Source organism: Quercus lobata, chromosome 9 (assembly GCF_001633185.2).
Source record: "Quercus lobata isolate SW786 chromosome 9, ValleyOak3.0 Primary Assembly, whole genome shotgun sequence".
NCBI classification, from domain to species: domain Eukaryota; kingdom Viridiplantae; phylum Streptophyta; class Magnoliopsida; order Fagales; family Fagaceae; genus Quercus; species Quercus lobata.
Window position 1 is genome coordinate 2,880,597 of NC_044912.1, and position 19,627 is coordinate 2,900,223.

The 19,627-nt window shown below is 33.8% G+C and overlaps 2 pseudogenes; one reads left to right on the top strand and one right to left on the bottom strand.

Annotated features, from left to right (window-relative positions):
- The first annotated feature begins 232 nt into the window (after positions 1 to 232).
- Positions 233 to 10,920, top strand: LOC115960051 (annotated as a pseudogene).
- Positions 10,921 to 11,083: 163 nt separating this feature from the next.
- Positions 11,084 to 19,606, bottom strand: LOC115958991 (annotated as a pseudogene).
- Between the last annotated feature and the right edge of the window lie 21 nt (positions 19,607 to 19,627).

The window sequence follows — 19,627 nt, forward strand, 5'->3', positions numbered from 1 at the left end:
ATGTTAATGATTAAAATTAATACAAGCAACACTACTAATGAAAGCACTCTGGCAATTTGGTACTGAATTCCAACTCCATCAAGTAGTAGCCACCACAGATGATTATCACCAATGAAGCTCAGCTGCATCAAGGCTTACATTCAACAATGAATTGAGAATGGCAGAAAGATGCAAACACAGAGGACTATGATCATTGTAGAAAGAATCATTTTTTGGATCTGTCACTGAAAAGATGAAACTTCACCATTCTTTTCACGAGCAGCTTCCTGATAAGTAGTATAAGACCCTGCCACCTGCTGAAATGCTGCCAAGGAATGAGGTTTTGGGAGGCTTCATTTTTGTATGTAACAAGGAAACAATGCAAGAGGATGCCCACCACCAACTCTTTGGTAATTTCTCTAACCTTTTTGTCATTGTTCCAATAGATATTTCATAGAGTTAGAAAGAATCATCAAATTTTTTTAACTTCATAAGATGTTTCTCACATCACTTATGTTCCGGAGAAAAAAAGAAGCTTATTTACTTACCATGTCATACAAATGTGACTACCTCAACTGAACTCAACCTACACAAATCTGTCCAATTAAAATTTGATACTTATAAGTAGTATTATTTTGAATTAAGCTATGAGGATATGGCAAATTAGAATTAAAGTGTCATTTTTTTCTTTCTAATTACTAATCCAATTCTGTTCGTAGGGCTGCTTCAGAAATATAAGGACTCCGTTAGGGTAATGACTCCTGGTATCCCGTTTTTCTTTATTACTAAACTTTGCACCAGCTGCATGGAGTAGTACAAGTACGAATGCTTCAAACCTTCCTTACGAGGGCCTCTGCTCTAAACTACTTGACTTAGCTTAGAAAATATTTAAAAAGATAATTAAGTCACAATTATATCCACTTTTCCTTCTTTTGAGTTACTTATATTTATTTTGAAATGAAAAAAGGCAGTCAATTTTGGAGGGTCAAACCTAGACCCAACAGCAAGGGAAGACAAGAAGTGCAAAGGAAAATCAAGATTTCCAGCACAGGTAAAAAAGGCTGGTGATGTGATCAATACACTCTCTTTCAGCTTCTCCTTGTGAATTAAAACTTCAAAGGAACGGCATTGTTAATATCTAACTTCATTTACAGGTTAGAATTCGAATCAAGAAGAATGCAAACCATTAGAAGAAGATGCATTTAGGTCAATATTGCACCAATATGATCGCCCAAAGTTCTGATTGCAGCTCTCCGTGCCTGAGGTAAGCTTCTATGCCTTGCCTGCATCCTTAATATCAAAAAACTGTTACATGCCCACAATAGTACATTCTTGAAAAAAGTAAGATTGATACATGCCAATAACTTTCTATTACATGCCTTAATCAATTCACTCGGCACAACATTATTAAATTTCAAATTGGATCTATGGCAGACACTGGCATTGTTACGACTTGTTTGACGAGGACCTCTCAATGGGCAGTAGCAGGAATGCAGGACACTCAAGCTCACAAAAGATGGCATATGATTATAGATACATGAATAGAGAGAGTTCCTGAAACAATTAGTGGTAAAGGACTGCAGCATTAACTGATGGTTGCTTGAACAAAAGTTGACTCATAATGGTAACAGATGAAGATCCAAAAAAATAGCGTGTTTATCATTTGGATTCCATTTCAGAAGTGTAGCTTGGAAAATTCTACAAGGTCAAGAATAGAATATATTTTGACGTGGACACTTTAAAAAAGCTGCCTTTCTTGTTTATGTCATCATATATGTTATTATATATATGCAGCTACCAAATCAATGTCGTGACTTAGAAAGAAAGTAGATTCATTGTGATATGATAGAAGATTAGTGTGATTAAATGACATATGCAATGAAATTTTTATCATAATATTGTGAATGGAAATAGAGTTCTTTGACAAGGATTTTAGAATTTAAAGATGAAAAATGAAAAGAAAAATTATACATATAATTTATATTGTCAACTCTGCAAAAGGATATCTCATACTTAATATGACTAAAGGCAGTAATGCCAATTTGACTGCAAGAATGATTGTCTACTTTTTGCAAATTACACAATCATCATTGGAGGCCAAAAACATACCAATGCTTGAACCACTAATGTTAATTCTTAAATTTTTTTAAGCACACCTCTCATCCAGCTAAAACTTTTTCAATCAAAGTTAATAGAACTTATTTGCAGCATCCAATAGAAAGTTAATAAGTGATGTACGCTCATAAACTTTATACCAGATATAACTTGAACCCAACTCAACTTAAATCCATGGCTCTTGAGATCTTGAACATGACCAGATCATTTTTACAACTTCGCTCTACTACTTGCTTAGGAAGTATCATTACAAAATATCGTATAATGATAACGGAGTGTTATTTCATAACTCCCCCAAGATTAAAATACCAACTCCAGAAGCCTTAATCTAGAGCAACTTCATTCTGGTACCAGAGATGAGTAAAGATTGTTTATTCCCTATTTTATTTTGTCATAGAATGTCAGACCAGATAAATGTTAAATGACTTGTGCTATACCATTAATGGTCATAATAGACAAGGACAAGTAGGGGGGAGGGATGAAAGACAGTATTGGGGCTCCTCACGATGAGATCTGGATACCTTAGGTTGAGAGCTTTGCAAAACTGTCCTAAACCCAGTGAGCTCAAATTAAAAATTTGTCTAACATGGCAATTTTTAAATAATGGAGTAGCTAATTATCAACGCTTAATGAGCACTCCAATGAGCTATTTTTAAATATATGAAAACAAGTTTACAACAACCCCACCGTAGTTTCACAATTTTGGGGTTGAAAACAAAATAATTATCAAGAGAAAAAAATAGGGATAATTGTTATCTTAAAAGCAAGTATTTCTCCCTAAATTTTCCATCCCCCAAAAAAAAAAAAAGTATTTCTCTCTCTTATTCTACCAAAATTACTCCGTCTGAGCTCAAGACATAATTTTAGATTTGAAAGGCGCAGCTAGCAAGCGAAAGAAATCTCTTACATAAATAGCAAAATCATGGAGAAAATATATGCACAATTCAAAATAATGAATTTCATATGCAGCAATTGATGCCAGGTCCAATTCTTCATCAGTGTCAATCACATTTGCATGGTCAAGATAAGGATTTGCCTGCATCCATTAAGAAACACTGTCACCACCAAAAAAAAAAAAAGCTCTAATATGGTCATAACTTGCATAAAACAAGCTAACAAATATGAAATACACAAGCAAAAGCACCCATGCCTATGATGGAGCTTGCTACGTGCTATGATAATCCTCAGACTTCCAAAAAATTTATGTAAAACCCGAATATAATCATCATTTTTCCCAATTAAAAAATAATTGTTATTAAATACCTTTGGTCTTGGAGCAACTGCTTCAAAGCTGTAAAAATTTGGATTATCAAAATTTGGGGGTTCTAGAACAATGTACGCCCCTTTATTTTTGCATCTTTCCTCTCTTGCCTGCATGCCATACAAGACATTTCATTGGGACAGATTACAGATGATGCATCAAACAGTATCTTTTAGCTTTCGAAAAGAAAACAAAATTTAACAGTCAGAATATAAATTGCTTAAGAACGCGCTTGGATGAGCATAATATCATTAGATAGTTTGTCCAAAAAACAAGCTACAAAGTACAGTTGTACCTAGTAAAGTGAGGCATTAAATAGTTGTACATAATCTGGCAGTGAAACTAAACTATCATACTTTAAGCTAACTGACTTTGTTTACATGGATAGTTGCACTAGGAAAGATTCTCACATTGGATAATTAACGAAAGAGAAATATGGTAGTAGTGGAGTAGAGTTGTATGTGCAAGAAAATGGGGATTGCATAGATCATTTGCTTCTACATTGTGATATTATTTGCGAATGACAGTCTGTGGCCTTATTTGGGGTATTTTGGATTATGCCTAAGAGTGGTTGATTTGTTTTCATGCTAGAATGGGCAGTTTGGAAGGCATCAAAATGCAGATATTTGGAATGTGATACCTTTGTACATAATGTGGACTATTTGGAGAGAACACCATTTTTTTTTCCTTGATAAATAAGTGTTGCATGAAAAGGGCACAGCCCAAGTAATTGAATGATCCATAGCAGAGATGAAGACGTTATTTTTTACCTTCCGGGTATAACTGGATGGCTGCTGTGAGTGACCTCTCTTTTTCTAATTTACTTTCTTTCATGTAAACCTATCAAATAAATAAATGCATGTGTGTATATGTGTAAGAGCTCACAGAATGAGACCTCATAACATGTGAATGTCTAGAGTTCTGAATTTTCATCAAAATGAGCAAATCCATGAAATTTTGAAGGCACATTCCATCATTAATAAATTCTTTTATAAGTAGATAGCAGGGGAGGAGGGAGTGTTAAGGGGGGTTTAGCCTAGAGACATGGGGCACTACAAAGGATGCCATAAATGCTAGGTTATCACTTGAATCCTAGGAAGCATAGATGCTTAATTTAGGACACTGAACTCTTATCATACTAGTGTTGTACTGGCCATTTCATGTTATAATTTTTCAATAATTGCATGTGTCGCCATGCAGTACCTATACCCGTATCCATATTTGTGTTTGTACTTCCTAGCTTGAACCCCAATCCATCTTTAATACTATATATTTATGAAGATTGACAGTACATGGAAAGTTATTGTTTCCATTTCTAAATATTTTCCCCATATTTATGAAATTATAGTATTTAGTATATTAACTAGTCTCCAACTCATTCTAAATGTTATAAATACACATTAAAATTTTCATTACTTATCAAATATATATTTCTTTACTTATCAATGGCATATCCTTTCATTCCTTCAAAATCAGTCCTCTTTTTTCTCACCTCAGGGCCTTCATGTGATCTGATGATTAGCTGGGACGAAATCAACAAATTGATAACCACAATATTAGTTTGAAAATTAAATGCCAGCGTGCTTCCACGAAACTCTTATATAATGTCTTAATAATACTTGCATAATAAGCATAAATTAGTTTATAAAAATAACATTTTTTATGGGCTTTTCTAATATATATCACAAAAGTTTTTTTTTTTCCATCCATGAATTTTCAGAAGTTCTATTTTTGTTCCTAAACTTTGCAAAACATTATTGGTACACGAAGGAACCATTTTTTTAAAATGTCAAAATTACCCCCTCACTCCCTCCGTTCGTGAAACCCCCATTCTCCTCTATTCGTGAACTTCCCATGCCCAAACCCCCATCTTTTGGGGTTCTATGTGCATGAGACAAATATATTTTTGTTTATAACAATTACAAGTATATGGAATGTGTTATGTATAATGTAGATTACTATGGGCATTTCTTGGTAAGACGAAAACATTTAAGAATAAGAGGAAAAGATGACTTTAAGTACTTACTAAGAAATGCAGATTATTTTGAATACCTATGGGAATCCCAAAATATAATATAGTAAAAATTGAATGACAATGATTTTCTAAGTGTAGCATATTTCCACCATAAAATATAATACATCATGCTAAATAACAACCAAATGGAAAGAATGTGAGAAAAACTTCAATTCTAGATGTTGGAATTTAAAAAGCTTAACTTAGGTACACACTAGATTATTTTTTCCTATTATTTTGTATAACTAGTTTCTCTTTTTAGAGCTTTTTTCCTAAATGAATTTATTTATGTATTTTGTTTTTTAGAACCTGGTGAACTTACATTTGCAAAGGAAGAAATTGCATTGGAAACCACAACCATGGATGATGATTGTGCAGCTTCTCCTTCTTCTAGTGCTCCCACAAGAAGGAGAAGATGCACAATCATCATCCATGGTTGTGGTTTCCAATGCAATTTTTCCCTCTGCAAATGTAAGATCACCAAGTCATAAGAAACAAAATACATAAATTCATTTAGGATAAAAACTCAAAAAAGTTCTAAAAAGAGAAACTAGTTATACAGAATAATAGGAAAAAATAATTCAGTGTGTATCTAAGTCAAGCTTTCCAAATTCCGACATCTAGAATTGAAGTTTTTCGCACATTCTTTCCATTTGGTTGTTATTTTAGCATGATGTATTATATTTCATAGGGAGTGAGGGGTAATTTTGACATTTTAAAAAAATTGTTCCTTCGTGTACCAATAATGTTTTGCCATGTGTCATTTTTTTTTCAAATAAGGTAATTTAGTCCAAGTTTTTTTTTTTTTGAGAATCAGCTAATTTAATGGTTTGATTTAATATATTATATATTATTTATAATTTTTTTAACATGTTTTATTATCGTTTTCAAAATATTTGTCCTTTTACCGTTCTTATAGTCATCCCTCTTTTGTTAGAGTCATATCTTTAAAGTTGGCCAAGAAAGATACACTGTTTCGTTTTGGGGAGCAAATCTAAAAATCTAAATTAAAATACAAGTTTTGTTTATGTAGATTTTCATGTCCAATGGGCTGATGGGCCGAAGTTAAGAGTTTTAAAGGTGGACTGGACCTATTTTGGTTTTTTAATTGTTATTAATGGACGAATCTGCCCCCTGGATCATAGCACAGATGATAACGACGTAGTATCGCTAGTGGTCTTTTCAACGGAACTCGACTTCCACCTAAATCGATTACTGTGTAAAACCAAAACCCTTCCTTTTTATCAGGCAGAAAGTATTTCGTCTCTTTTACGCTCAAATCTCTCTCTCTTGAGCCCATCAACATCTGAATATCTAACTGACGTTTTAAAAGGGATTCATTCATGTTCGTGTGAAGATTTTCCATACAATAAAGATTTATGTTTAAGAGTACTGTAAAACAGTCTACTTATGAAGTGCTCACTAAAATTAATTTCAAAGAAGTCCAGATTGGTTCCGCTTTGAAACAATTGTTGTTGGTGGCAAATTAGTTGATGTTGTCATCGATCTCCTTGAATTAGATCTAGTACAGACAAAGAGAGAGGAGGTGAGGGAATGACTATTTCTTTCTATTTGTGTGTTTTTTTTATTAAAAAAAAAAACTAACCAAGTTTAACTACAAAATTGATTGTAACCTAAGGCTATAACTTTAGTCAATACCTTTTTATTGGAGGTAGATTTTAACAAATTTACCATTAGATTACATCTTTTTTTTATATCCTCTATACTTACAAAATTTCTAGAAAATTAAAGATCAATAGTTATATCGTCAATAAATTGTTTAAATTGCAAATTTTTGTAATTTAAAATTATGCATAAAATATAAATTTATAGATCATATATTAAATAATATCTGATTAACATAAAATTTGACATGTGTATTAAGAGCGTAAAGAATATGCAATTCAATGATTAGATTTTCAAAATATGTAGTAATATTTATTTTATTGAATAAAGTTATAATTTTATGTTACAACCAATTTTGCAGCTAAATTTTGTCCCAAAAAAACTAGCTATAGGACTTTGCATTTGTTGCTGTATGAAGATTTTTTTTTCTCAGAATAAGTTTATGTATGAAGATTTGTTCTTTTATTTAAGTTGTATTTATATACTCTTGTTCTTTTATTTAAGTTGTATTTATATACTCTCTCTCTCTCTCTCTCTCTCTCTCTCTCCAACATTTGAATAGCTAACGTTTGAAAAGAGATTCATTCTTGTTCGTGTGAAAATTTTCCATACAATAAAAAGTTATATTTAAGAGTGTAAAACAGTATGCGTTGGAGAAATATGCTATTGGTGTATAAAAGTTGTGCATGGGACAGTCAGTGCAGAGAATATGGCCCTGGCTACTCCTTGGTCATTACGGTGTGAAAAAATGGAAGTACATATTTTAGAGCTTTGATCTTGAAAGAAATCACAGATGCGATGCTGGGATTTAAAACTTTTGTTGTGTAATTTTTATTTTGGATATATTCTATTTTAAAGAGATTGAATATATTCTATTGATTATAAGCGTTAAGCATTACAATGGTCATGATTGGAAGTACAATCTATAACTAACTTGAAAAAAAAAAAAAAAATTAGCTGCCAATAGCCTTTGGGCATCTTGATTTTCATGAATCTAAACTTTCATTTTTTTTTTAATCACAGGGTAATATTGACAGTCTTGATTGTTCTGTTTCTGTACATAATAATTGCTATTTGTTATGGAGGTATCACCTTACCTTCCTGTAGTTCTTGATTTCTATACTAGCCAGTGTTGGAATTATGTTGGGGTATGCAACAATTGTCTTTTTTTTAATGGTGCCTTTACATTTTTTTTAGAGAGGTTCTGAGGGTTTCATGGTCCATTTTTTTTATGATTATGTGGGAAAATGATATATTTTTCTTTGCAAAATGTATTAATACACAACAAATTCATTATTTAGTTTTTTTTTTTTTTGGGTTGGTTATAATCTCAAGTCTCAACGCTTAATTTGCTATTACATACAACCATACAATCAATTAAATCATTCGATTTCCTTATATGTTTTGTGCTGATTTCTCTTTTTATATATGTAGTTACTTCTTTTCAATCATGACAAGACTTAATAATTCAGTCACAAGAGTTTAGTTCTTTATTCATGTGGTCAATGCTGCTTTGCTATTGCTTTCTTGCTTCTTAATTTTGCATATGAAACGAGTTTTAGGAATGTTTAGTGAAATGTTTGTTGTGAGATTAAAAAATATATATATATATATATATATATATATAATTATATGATGTGAGAATATGGTGACCCGATGTTTGTAACATTTTGATTTAATGGGCCGTTAGTTTTAGGGTATTCCGATCCGTTTAGGAAATATTTTTTTAAAAAAAAATTATAGACAAAGAAATAAGTAATTAATTTTTTTGGGTAGTTACATTCACATTTCTTGAAGTTTAGGAGAATGACATTCCACCCCAAACTTAAAAAGAAAAAAACACTCCCCTCCTTTGAGGTTTGAAGATAGTAACAACACCCCCCCGCCCACCTCCATTTTTTTTTTTTTTTTTTTTTTTTGAGAATGAAGACTTTGAATTTCATTAAAGAAAATCAGCCATGATTGGCTAACAATACAAAATAAAGGTGTGGAGGAATATCCTTCATCCACACCGACAAACCTCTAACATGTCTAGCATGTTTAGCTAGATTGTGAGCAACAGATTTGCATGGTCTACAAGTATGGGAAAAAGAAATACAACTAGCATATGTAATGGATTTTGCCGAAGCAATAATGTGTCCAAATGGAGACAGAGTAATGAAATATTAAATTTTTATAACTTTACAAAAGTTTAACCATAGTTAGTAAAAAAAATAAATGACCAATTTAGAATAAAAATGCAAAATTTATCAAGCACCAAAACATTTTCAATGGCAAATCTCTCCATAACACGTTGAAAGTATAAAAAATAAAAAAGACAAATTCACTCTTAATAATTTAAAATACACTTTAATTAAAATTTTAAAACGGTGAATTTTAATTATGAAATGACATAATTCTTTAAATCTACCATTAGGCAAAGAGTAGGTTAGTATACAACATTTTTAATATTAATTTAACAAAGTTTGATCAATTGGATGTCAAGGGAAGAAAGTGTTTTTTCCCTTCAAATTTAGGGTGGATATTTTTTTTTTTTTTTAGTGAAAAAGGATGAATACTTATATTAGCTGCTAATTAGACTGTTACAAAAACTGCCAGCCTCATCAAAGGCTACCCAAACTTTTTATTTCCCCAAACCTCAAGGGAGAGGAGTGCAATTATTTTTTTTTTCTTTTTCTTTTTTTATAACTTTTAATATTTTCAATAAAAGTAGTATCAAAACTTCTTTAAATTGTCAATTAACACATGTCTAAAGGACATCTATTAACAAGACCCACTTTTGACTTTATAGAGTGCAATAACGGACTCTTGGTTCAAATTGTGGCTAAAGATTAAAAATTGGGGAAAATTCCTACGTCCATCCAAAAAATTGCACCTCTTGAAGATCTTTATAGATGTCAAAGGTCATTTGTTAGAAGTCAGTAGTTATATAATTAAATTTACTATATCCCAATAGCTTAAACTTTTGGAATAATCAATAATTTAACATGGTATGAGAGTAAAAGGTCCTTAGTTTGATCCTTGTTTTCTCCACTTTATCTCTCATTTAAATTCTCACACGTTGGGCCTAGTGTTAGAAGTCAGTGGTTAAATAATTACTGATGCAAAGTGAAAAACTCTCTCTCTCTCTCTCTCTCTCATACACACCCCACACAATATGTCAATGGCTAATAGTACTAACACAGGCAACACTGCTGATGGAGCTTCAGCTGCATCAAGGTCTACATTTGACAACGAATAGAGAATGACAGAAAATGCAAACATAGATGACGATGGTCACTTTATAAAGAATCATTTTTTGGATCTGTCACAGAAGTACTCTGAGTTGAAACTTCATCATCCTTTTCTTGAGCAGCAGCCTGATAAGGGGTTTAAGACCCTGCCACCTGCTGAAATGCTGCCAAGGAATGAGGTATTGGGAGGCTTCATTTTTGCATGTAACAAGGAAACAATGCAAGAGGATATCCACCACCAACTCTTCGGTAATTTATCTAATCTTTTTGTCATTGTTCCAATAAATATTACATAGAGTTAGGGAGAATCATCAAATTTTTTTTTTTTTAACTTCATAAGATGTTTCTCCCATCACTTATGTTCCGGAGAGAAAAAAAGAAGCTTATTTAGTTACCATGTCATACAAAGGTTAAGGTACTTACCTTAACCTTTGTATGACATGGTAACTTCATAAGTAAAAAAAAAAAAAACAAAAACAAAGGTTAAGGTAAGTACCTTAATTAAATTCAACCTACACAAATCTGTCCAACTAAAATTTGATACTTATAAGTAGTATTATTTCGAATTAAGCTATGAGAATAGAGCAAATTAGAATTAAAGTGTCATTACTTTCTTTCTAATTACTAATCCAATTCTGTTTGCAGGGCTGCTTCAGAAATATAAGGACTCTGTTAGAGTGTTAGGGCTATAACCCCCGGTATCTCCTTTTTCTTTATAACTACACTTTGCACCAGCTGCATGGAGTATTCCAGGTATGAATGCTACAAACCTTCCTTACATGGGCCTCTGCTCTCAACCATTTGACTGAGCTTAGAAAATATTTGAAACAAGATAGATTAAGTCACAATTATATCCACTTTTCTTCTTTTTTTTGAGTTACTTTTATTTATTTTAAAATGAAAAAAGGCAGTCAATGGGAAGACAAGAAGTGCAAAGGAGAATCAGGATTTTCAGCGCAGGTAAAAAAGACTGGTGATTTGATCAATACATTCTCGTTTAACTTCTTCTTGTGAATTAGTACTTCAAAGGAATGGCATTGTTAATATCTAACTTCATTACAGGTTAGAATTTGTATCAAGTAGAAATGCAAACCATTAGAAGAAGATGCATTTAGGCCAATATTTCACCAATATGATGGCCCAAAGTTCCGATTGCAGCTCTCCATGCCTGAGGTAAGCTTCTATGCCTTGCCTGCATCCTTAATATCAAAAAACTGTTACATGCCCATAATAGTACATTCTTGAAAAAAAAAGAAAAAAAAAAAGATTGATACATGCCAATAACGTTCTACGACATGCCTTAATAATTTCACTTGGCACAATATTATTAAGTTCCAAATTGGATCTATAGCAGACACTGGTATTGTTAGACTCGTTTGAAGAGGAGGACCTCTCAATGGTAGCAGTAGCAGGATTGCAGGACAGTCAAGCTCACTAAAGATGGCATATGAAATTATATATACATGAATAGAGAAAGTTACTAAAAGAATTAGTGGTGAAGGACTGCAGCATTAACTGATGGTTGCTCGAACAAAAGTTAACTCATGATGGTAACAGATGAAGATCCAAACAAAAAGCATGTTTATCATGTGGATTTCATTTCAGAAGTGTAGCATGGAAAATTCGACAAGGTCAAGAATAGAATATATTTTGACGTGGACACTTTAAAAAAGCTTCCTTTTCTATTTATTTCATAAATATGTTATTATAGGTAGTTACCAAATCAATGTCATGACTTAAAATGAAAGTAGTTTCATTGTAATATGGTAGGAGATTAGTGTGATTAGATGACTTATGAAAAGAAATTCTTATCATAATATTGTCAATGGAAAAAGAGTTCTTTGACAAGGATTTTAGAATTTAAAGATGAAAGATGAAAAATGAAAATAAAATATTTTATATATATATAATATCTCAAAAATTTTAAATTGTCAACTCTGCAAAAAGGATATCTCATACTCAGTATGACTAAAGGCAGTAATGCCAATTTGACTGCAAGAATGATTGTCTACTTTTTTGCAAATTACACAATCATCATCGGAGGCTAAAAACATATCAATGCTTGACCCACTAATGTTAATTCTTAAATATTTTTAAGCATACCTCTCATCCTGCTAAAAAAAAAATTCAATCAAAGTTTACAGAACTTATTTGTAGCATCCAATAGAAAGTTAATAAGTGATGCATGCTCATAAACTTTACCCCATATATAACTTGACCCAACTCATTAAAATCCATGGCTCTTAAGATCTTGAACATGACCAGATCATTTTTACAACTGTGCTCTGCTACTAGCTTGGGAAGTGTCATCACAAAATATCATATAATGATAACGGGATGTTATTTCAAAACTCCCCCAAGATTTTGGTTCTACAATACATAATACCAATATACCTACTTATAGTACCAACTCCAGGAAGCCTTAAACTTGAGCAACTCCATTCTGGTGCCAGATATGAATAAAGAGCGTTTATTCCCTATTTTATTTTATCATAGAATGTCAGACCAGATACATGTCAAATGGCTCGTACTATACCATTAATGGATAGACAAGGACAAGTTGGGGGGGGGGGTGGGGGAGAAGGGATGAAAGATTATTGGGGCACCTCACAATGAGACCTGGATACCTTAGGTTGAGAGCTTTGCAAAACCGTCCTAAACCCAATGAGCTAAAATTCAAAATTTGTCTAACATGGCATTTTTAAAGGAAAGGAGTGGCTAATTATCAACATTTGATGAGCACTCCAATGAGCTATTTTTACATAAATGAAAACAAGTTTACAACAACCCCACTTTTTTTTTTTTTTTGATAAGTTTACAACAACCCCACCTTAGTTTCACAATTTTGGAGTTGGCCAAAAACAAAACAAGTATCAAGAGGAAAAAAAAAAAGAACAATTTTTATCTTTAAAGCAAGTATTTCTCCCTAACTTATCCCCAAAGAAAAATTCTCTCTCTTATCCTACCAAAACTGCTCTGTCTAAGCTCGAGGCGTAATTTTAGATTTGAAAAGTGCAGCTAGCAAGGGAAAGAAACCTCTTACACAAATAGTTAAAATACAACAAAATCATGGAGACAATACATGCACAATTCAAAATAATGAATTTCATATGCAGGAAGTGATTATGAACCTTCAGGAGTAGTTACCATTGATGCCAGGTCCAAATCTTCATCAGAGTCAATCACATCTAAATAGTCATAATAGGGATTCGCCTGCATCCATTAAGAAACATTGTCACCAAAAAAAGAGGAGCAGCTCTGATATGGTCATAACTAGCATAAAACAAACTAACAAATATGAAATACACAAGCAAAAGCAACCCCGCTTATGATGGAGCTTGCTGCTATGATTATCCTCATACTATCAAAAAATTTCTGTAAAACCTGAAAATAATTAAAATTTTTCCCAATTAAAAATTGAGTGTTATTAAATACCTGTGGTCTTGGAGCAACTGCTTCAAAGCTGTAAAATTTTGGATCATCAAAATTAGGGGGTTCCAGAACAATGTATGCCCCTTTATTTTTGTATCTTTCTTCTCCGGCCTGCATGGCATACAAGACATTTCATTGGGACAAATTACAGATGATGCAGCAAACAATATGAAAAGATTTAAATTCAGTAATTAAAACACAAAAGGTTAATTAAACAAAATGAGAAAACATTCTTCAACAGTGGCATAAATCCATACTTCCTATTTAGAATTCCAGTCAAGCCAATTGTAAAAATGGAAAGAGTTGGAAATCCTTTAGCACCAACTCTTAAATAAAAAAGATTGAAATTAGGGGTAATCCAGGAAATTAACCAATCTTAACTTATTTGACTGGTGTAAGACCCAAAATTGTTCTTACTGGTGATTTTTTTACCATCTCCATCAATGAAGATAAAGCACATAGAAGCATTTGAGACACTTTTTTGCGCTGTGTTGCATGCTAACTAAAAATATACTCCCAAGTAGTGAGATATTTCCTTTTCTGGCAAAGAGTTTGAGAATTGTTTCTATAGCTTACACCAACAGTGTTGAACCTATTATTAGGCAAAGTCCAATTACAATGATTCACTTACAATCACAACACAGAGTATGGCCAAACACTTATGTTATTGTTACTAATTTAAGGAAGCAGTATCTTTTAGCTTTCAAAAAGAAAACAAAATTTAACACCGTCAGAATTTAAAATGCTTAAGAACGTGCTTGGATGAGCGTAATATCATTGGATAATTTGTTCAAAAAACAAGCTGTGACAAAGTACAATTGTACCTAATAAAGTGAGGCTTTAAATAGTTGTGCATAATCTGGCAGAGAAACTAAGGTATCATTTTAAGCTATAAAACAAACTCAGAGGGAAGAAGAAAGAAAAAAAAAATGCAACTCCGGTATTTGGAGGGTTAAAGATCCCAACTAAAGTGACTTTTTTTACATGGATAGTTGCACTAGGAAAGAATCTCACCATACATTGTGATATTATTCAAAAATAACAGTCTCTGGCCTTATTTATGGTATTTTGGATTATGCCCGTGGTTGATTTGTTTGCATGCTAGAATGGGCAGTTTGGAAGGCATCTAAGTGCAGATATTTGGAATGCGATACCTTCGTACATAATGTGGACAATTTGGAGAGAACACCACCCTTTTATTTTTTAGTAAGTACAGCATGAAAAGGCACAGCCCAAGTAATTGAATGATCCACAGCGGAGATGAAGATGTTATTTTTACCTTCCAGGTGTAACTGGATGGCTGCTGTGAATGACCACTCTTTTTCTAATTTACTTTTGATTCTTGAATTTTGAAATTTTATATGATCTTTTTAGTATCTTATCTATGGACGTGGGCTACGCCCTTTTATTGTATAGTTTATTAAATTTCTTACTTACCTGGTGAAAAAATAAATGCAACTCCAACAAAGTTTGTTTGTAACTATTAAAAAAAAATGTTACTCCAATAAAACAATCTAGAGAATAGCATTTAAATCAAACTAATAAATGCATGTGTGTATACCTATCAAATAAATAAATAAATGCGCGTGTATATGTGTAAGTGCTCACATAATGAGACCTCATAACGTGTGAATGTCCAGAGTGCTGAATTTACATTAAAATGAGCAAATCCATGAAATTTTGAAGGTACATTCCATCACTAACACTTTTTATAAGTAGATAGTGGGGGAGGAGGGAGCGCTGAGGGGGGTTCGACCCAAAGACATGAGGTACTACAAAGGATGTCATAACCACTGGGTTATCACTTGAACCCCAATCCATCATTAATACTATATATTGATGAAGATTGACTGTACATGAAAAGTTTTTATTTCCCTTTCTAAATATTTTCCTCTTATTTAGGAAATTATAGCATTGACTAGTTTCCAATACAATAAGAAACAAAGACTGATTCTAAATGTTATAAAACGCATTCAATTTTTTCTGTAGGTAAAAGCATACAAGAAATTCATATAGATATAAGCATGAAAAAACAGTGTCAGCAACAAATCTTTAAAAAAAAGAGCCTATAGAAACCTGAAACTGCGGGTAGTCTGGCGCACTAAACACAGTGATCAGCTTCCCTGACTCCAAAACATGATCAATGGTATATCCTTCATCCATTCCTCCAAAACCAGTCCTCTTTTCCCTCGCATCAGGGCCTTCATGTGATCTGATGATTAACTGGGACAAACTCAACAAATGATAACCACAATATTAGTTTGAAAATTAAATGCCAGCATGCTTCCACAAAAGATTACACACACCAACAAATAAACACAAACAAGTACAAAGAACCTGTATAAATGGTTTTACTATGGAGTTACAACACAAACAATTACCAGATGTCATATGTTGCTCCACTTTCAACAGCAACAAACAGTTTCATTTATAGTAAAGCAAGACAGACCACAAAACGATATTTTGCTTGTAAGTTTTAACCTTCAAATTAAACACCATAACCATAGAGAGCTATTAAGGGAGCTGCCAATGGACTATGGACCAAATGGCATCTCCTCCCCCCATAAGAATAAGGGGTATAGCATGAGGTTAGCGTTCAATCCCATATTGGTGGGAGTTTTATTTACCTATGAAACGAAAGCCATTAAAGAGTTTTGTATTGTCCAGAAAGAGAAAAAAAAAGTTATGTGTCTTTTCACATAAAGTCAGAAGTTGAAAAAAGAGTTAAGATGGTAAACCACTTCAATAGATCTTGAGTGATAACAAAAAATACAAGTAAAAAAAAAAAAAAAAACCCATAATTAAAACTAGCTACTTAATAAAAAGGGAAAGTATGAGTCAAGAATAGCATAACTCTCAGCTACTACATTACATTTATATGGAAGAGGAACATTAATGATAATAAGATGTTTATAATATTTTTATTAAACAACATTTATGAACGCAAATATAAAAAATATATATTCTTATAGATGTTGAATATCAAAATGACACAAAAGATAACTACATTTTTCAAAATTTAATCTTATGTGCAATTGATCAATTTTTAAAATAAAAAAAATTTGCTATGCTGAAATTTTCCATTAAGCAATTAGAGATTACCAGTCAAAATAAACTGTGCCCATGATGACAGATATCACAAGATATCCATATCATCTATACAATTAAAATGGTTTTTTAATATAACCTTTAGATTGAACTTTTTGAGGAAGTCTTCAGTGCAATCGGGACCCCACAATAGTCCAATGCCGCGCTCTTTATTCAGAGAAAGACCAGGAGTCATTGATGGGTCTGACCATAGCACATCACCAGGAATCAGATTTAAGCCTTCCCATGGAGGATCAAGAACCGACCTTCGAGCTTTAGATAATTCCTCCAAAGAACCAAGGGATAATGACTTGGGCTCGGGGTTGAAACTTATTCTACGCCGCTTCTTCCGTTTTGATTTCTTTGATGGGATCAATGGTATGCTGCGGAAAAGCCCTCCATGAGCAGTAAATACACATCCAGCTATAATAGAGGCCAAAGGAAGCTCTTCGAAGCAAAGCAAACATTTCCGATACACATGCTTACCACCACTATCTCCATACTTTGTCAGCACCTCATTCTCAAAGCCATAAATGGAAGTGCAATACTTGGATTCATGATTTCCACGGAGAAGAAACACTCTACCTGGCATAAAGACCTGGCCAGAACATCATCCCATAACAACATAAATTCCTCAAATACTAGACAATAATTTAAGTAAAAAAGTGTCACGTCTAATGCACCAAACTCCCACTCTTACAAATTTGGGGAAGTGATTGGTAGGCATCCTTAACCCCAATTTAATTAATAATTAGACATTTATAGCTTTAACTAAAACAAGCTATATGCATACTGAATATTGTAGAAGATGCTATTATTTGAGAAAGTAAAATGCTAAAGCTAGAACAAATTGTACTACATAAGGTTTACAAACTAAAAAAACTAACATGTCGATGAATGTGATCGGTGGATTTTAACAACATAATAAATGAATTTATGGATTACTTTTCTATGACTAGTGGCACAGTTTGTAAAGTTCAGGTAGTTTTTAGTATCCGTAACATCACTCTTTGCAAAATGAACAAGAATCAACCATGGAACTTAGACATTTAGCGAACCATTGAGAGAGGCATAGCTTGTTTTAACTAAAACCATAAATCTCTAACAAGAATTTTGTGATTGAAATAAACTAAGCCCAAAACTTGCTGAATTTGTAACATAGTAAAGTTGGATTTTTTTAATTAATAAGAGAAAAATGAAATACCTTCCAAGCCAACAAGAGAAGGAAAGTCTCAAGGCCCCAAGGCCCCAAGCTCCTCGATCGACATAATCACCATTGAATACAAAGAATCGATTTTGAGAAGGAAACCCAGCTTGTTTCAATAAAAAGATGAGATCATGCATTTGGCCATGAATGTCACCAAAAATGACAACTGTGCTGGACTCGTCAGGATCAATTGTAAGACAATTAGGCTCCTTGTGGAGGATCTTCGATGCAGTAAGAATCAGAGTATCAAAGGCTTGAACTGGAAGTACTGATGGGAATTCCGAGGGTGGTAGATTCTTGGAAGACCAGTCAAAGATCGATATCAGATTCTTGATCCAATCGAGATCAAGCTCGCTGTTCTCAGGCCATGTTAGTGTTGGTACTTGCTGTACTAGTGATGAACTAGGATTTTGTTCAGCTAACGTTGTTGTTGTTGGTTGTGTGGGTAATGAGTTGGATGAAGGACAAGCAAGAGCAGAATCAGTGGTGTCTACTGTGGGAGCACTAGAAAGAGAAGCAAAAATCACTGAGGATCCACCGGCTGAGTCTGCAGGGGCAACATTAGTGGTGAGTGTGGCAGACATAGGGGTGGAGGGTAAGGGAAACCGAGGGGCTTCGTGAGTAGCAGATGGCACAGTGTCGTCATGGGGAGTGGGGGGTAGGGGGGATGAAGAGGTATCATGAGTAGAGGATAGCTCGATATCATCATGGAGGGTGGTGGGGAAGGGGGGTGGAGGGGTGTCGTGAGTAGAGGATAGCTCGATATCATCATGGAGGGTGGTGGGGAAGGGGGTTGGAGGGGTGTCGTGAGTAGTGGATGGCCCGATATCATCATAGATCACACATGGGGGTATCCCAGTATTGTCAATGGACATGCCACAATCAAAATCAGGGTCTGTATCCGCTGCAAATGGAGGGTCTTCATCAGAATCGCTGTGGTCCTGATCATGTGAGCTGCCATGTCGCCCACCATGCCCTCCACGTCGCCCGCCACGTCCTCCACGTCCAGAGCCACGCCCTGCAGCCGGTGTCCTGGTGGCACTTACAGCGCAAGCGCTAGCCAGATTGACCCGATTGATCTCACCCATTAAGTTCAAGATATTCATGATGTCCTTATAGTTTTCAGAATTTGGTTGGCACCTGCTTAGTACCCTGAGATGGATGTCAACCTGTCATATAAGAGAGTAGTGTTAGTAGATGGAACACAAACCATGCAATTGAACACAATTTATAATATAATCAACATTATAACCTTACCATTTTGTCCCATTTTGCACTATCGCGACCGATATGACATCTAGTAATGCCACGATACCACTTCATATACGGATGATTATACTGCATAACCCCATCGAACACAGGTGCATCGCGGACACGCTGGCCACGACAATTCCATTGCTGAATATACACAGCGTGTTCTTTCATCCAATCTCTCTCAAACTTCCCTGTCAAGTCTATCTTATGAAGCTTAACTGAAGTGTCAACAATACGTGGTTCACCTTGCTGCATGCCGAATTGACGTAGGACGCGTTCAGGTTGATGTAACTCTATGATCCAAATACAAACCAGTGGCACAACAGACCTCCATACTCGTCGGCCAGCAGTACAATAAGTGGGCAAGATACTCAATACCTCCTTATATGGCTCCCAAACAATCTACAATAGCCAATAAT